The sequence below is a fragment of the Moschus berezovskii genome, chromosome 7 (assembly GCF_049115385.1).
Source record: "Moschus berezovskii isolate FMDL1 chromosome 7, NW_MosBer_1.0, whole genome shotgun sequence".
NCBI lineage: Eukaryota > Metazoa > Chordata > Mammalia > Artiodactyla > Moschidae > Moschus > Moschus berezovskii.
This window is the reverse complement of record NC_142466.1, coordinates 37,862,813-37,866,369: the sequence shown is the minus strand read 5'-3', so window position 1 is coordinate 37,866,369 and position 3,557 is coordinate 37,862,813. Positions and strand designations below refer to the sequence as shown.

At 36.6% G+C, this 3,557-nt stretch overlaps 1 non-coding gene across 1 annotated transcript; it reads left to right on the top strand.

Annotated features, from left to right (window-relative positions):
• The first annotated feature begins 2,144 nt into the window (after window positions 1-2,144).
• Window positions 2,145-2,270, top strand: LOC129557662 (U6atac minor spliceosomal RNA). The gene has a single exon (XR_008686262.1). It is a non-coding gene; the product is annotated as a U6atac minor spliceosomal RNA (small nuclear RNA).
• Window positions 2,271-3,557: the final 1,287 nt, after the last annotated feature.

The following is a 3,557-nucleotide window of genomic DNA, read 5'->3' as shown; positions in this document are numbered from 1 at the left end:
ACCTAACCATCTCATAATATAAATTTCTAAATGAGTGTATTTTATTGCCTCTCCAAAGAAAATCACATGGTACACTGTGAAATCCAATAATAGAAACAGAAACAAGGAGGAAAAAAACAGAAAAATTCTATTTTGTTGCTGCCAACAGCCTGGAAATTCCCTTTAAGAAATATTTTAAAATTAAGATAGCAGCTGGAAGCATTTAGATATTCCAAAATACTTCAACATTCCTTATGGTCTGACATTTAAATAAAATTTTTAATCGTGTATTTAAAAAATAAATAGAGTGGATTTCTTAGCAAAATAATTTTTAGAAAAATTAATTTCTTATTTCTTCTGCATCTTCAAGAAAATATCTCTGATTGTGCTTGCTCCTTCTCTTCTCCCCACTCCTGTTTGAAATGGGTACAGGCAGAAGACAGGATTTAATCCCACAAACACTGAACCAGTAACTAAGTAAAAATGCTTATGGTATTTCCTCTTGACATTTTACATGTATTTTTGTCTGCTATTTTACAGTTTGCACTTTGTTCTCCCAGGAGACTCCTAAGCCTTTTCCTTAAAATGCTTCTATCCCTTTTATTTTGCTGAGATTTTCCCAGGGCATTCTTTTGCTCTCTAAAAGCAGAGACCTTAATTTTAGGAAGCTGGTTACCTTTCCACACGTGAGAGTTGTCCTGGGTACTCAGCACAGAATACCTATCTAACTATAGGAGATGGGGGTCTAGTTTGAGGTCTGTATTACCTTAATGTCTGCTTGCATACCGCTAAATTGACCATAAAATGTGTTTCATGAAGCTTAATTATTGTTAATTAAGCATGCTCGCATCCTCACATGAAAGATAATACTTAAAATTAAATTTTGACACTTACATTAAGCTATAAATATACTTTATGAGGAAAGTACTATAAATTCTTGGAGAAACCTTCCCTGAAAATATTTCACTTTTCTCTCCAGTTTAGAAACTTCACCAACAAAGACTGATGTGAGAACAAGACAAAGAAAGATTACAGTTTAAGAATTCTGATTAAGGAGAAGAAAGTCTGTATTTGACAACAGATCTCTTTTCTTCCTGTTCTGAAAATTCCAAGTTCCTAAAAGCTGAGAATTAGATTACTGTTAGGAAACCTTACACATAAACAGTAACCCTGGGCAATCAAAATGTGCCTCTGGTCAAGTGTGATTAGGGATGCCTCACTGTTAGTCTACATCAAGCTGAACTATATATGCACAGTAATTCTGTGTCCAGTTCATCTGTGCATATCCATTTTGTCATGCTGAAACAGTCCTCTCCCCAAGAATCTCAAGTCTGTCTGACTAGACAAAGTAACAAAATGGTTCTTAAGTTGCTAGTTTCCAACCTGTGATACTAGTGAAAAATTAAAATGAGTCTGCAAAAGCTTGAAATTAAATATATCATGTGTTAATCTTTTCTCTATAAAATTCAAATGTTCCTATTAAATTTAATAGAGCATATATTTTAAAATTTCTTTCAATGGTTTATGCCAGAAACTTGAAGGTACAATGAGCCAAGAGTACAGAGGATGGAAGTCTTTAGTGTGTCCTTGAAAAATTCCTCGCCATTGGCAAGGAAATAATCTGGAAAGAAATTTCTATATTATGTACATTTTGTACTAGAGAAGAGATAGGCATAAACTTCTAATTTGTCTTTACTGACTAAATACCTCCATTTCTCAACATTTTAGAGAGAGAGAAAGAAGGTGGAGGAGACAGAGAGGGAGGGGGGAAAAGCAGAGAGGAGGGGAAGGAGTGGTAGATCATAAGACTGAGTTGTACTTCTTGTCTTCTACACTGTCCTCACAATACCAATTTAATATTTGACAGTAAAATTTTACAGAAAACAATGGAATGAAAATAAGGTATAAAAATGCTCTCTAAAATGATATTAATTTATAACTATAAATGAAAACCCCTGTTTCTTGTTGTCATGGTGAATTCTATTTTAGCTTTAAAACTAATATACAGAAATCTGTTACATTTGTGTACAGTGACAATGAACTATTAGAAAGAGGAAGTAAGGAAATAAGCCTATTACCACTGTATCAAAAAGAATAAAGTTCCTATAATAAACCTATCGAAGAAGGTAAAAGACTTGTACTCAGAAAACTATAAGACATTGATGGTGTTGTATGAAAGGAGAGAAGGTTAGCACTCCCCTTGACAAGGATGGAAGAGGCTCTTGAGCCTGACAACATGCATACGGTTAAGGCATTGCCACCTACTTCGTGGCATCTAACCACTGTTTTTTCCCTGTATCAGTTCAGTTCAGTTCAGTTCAGTCGCTCAGTCGTGTCCGACTCTCCACCACCCCATGAATCACAGCACACCAGGCCTCCCTATCCATCACCAACTCCCGGAGTTCACTCAAACTCATGTCCATCGAGTCGGTGATGCCATCCAGTCATCTCATTCTCTGTCATCCCCTTCTCCTCCCGCCCCCAACCTTTCCCAGCATCAGAGTCTTTTCCAGTGAGTCAACTCGTCGCATGAGGTGGCCAAAGTATTGGAGTTTCAGCTTTAGCATCAGTCCTTCCAATGAACACCCAGGATTGATCTCCTTTAGAATGGACTGGTTGGATCTCCTTGCAGTCCAAGGGACTCTCAAGAGTCTTCTCCAGCACCACAGTTCAAAAGCATCAATTCTTTGGTGATCAGCTTTCTTCACAGTCCAACTCTCACATCCATACATGACCACGGGAAAAACCATTGTCTTGACTAGACGGACCTTGGTTGGAAAAGTAATGTCTCTGCTTTTTAATATACTATCTAGGTTGGTCATAACTTTCCTTCCAAGGAGTAAACGTCTTTTAATTTCATGGCTGCAATCAGCATCCGCAGTGATTTTGAAACCCAAAAAAATAAAGTTTGACACTGTTTCCACTGTTTTTCCATCTATTTCCCATGAAGTGATGGGACCAGATGCCATGATCTTTGTTTTCTGAATGTTTAGCTTCAAGCCAACCTTTTCACTCTCCTCTTTCACTTTGAGACAGCAAACGAGACACAGATGTATAGAACAGTCTTTTGGACTCTTTGGGAGAGGGCGAGGGTGGGATGATTTGGGAGAATGGCATTAAAACATGTACATTATCATAAAAAAAAGAAAACCATAAGACATTGATGAAAGATTTTGAAGATGATACAAAACAGAAAGATACACCATGTTCTTGGATTGATAGAATCAATATTGTTCAAATGAGTTTCATATCCAAGGAAATCTATAGATTCAATGCAATCGCATGAAATTACCGATGGCATTTTTCACAAAACCTGAACAAATAATTTTGATGTAATTTGTATGGGAACACAAAATACCCTAGCCAGAACAAACTTGAGAAAGATGAAAAGACTGGGGGTATCATACTCTCTGACTTCAGACAATACTACAAAGCCAAGTAATCAAAACAGTATGGTACTGGCATAAAAACACACACACAGATCAATGGAACAGGATAGGGAGCCCCAAAATAAACTCACACTTATGGTTAATCAATCTATGACAAAAGAGGCAATAATATACAAAGGAGAAAAGACA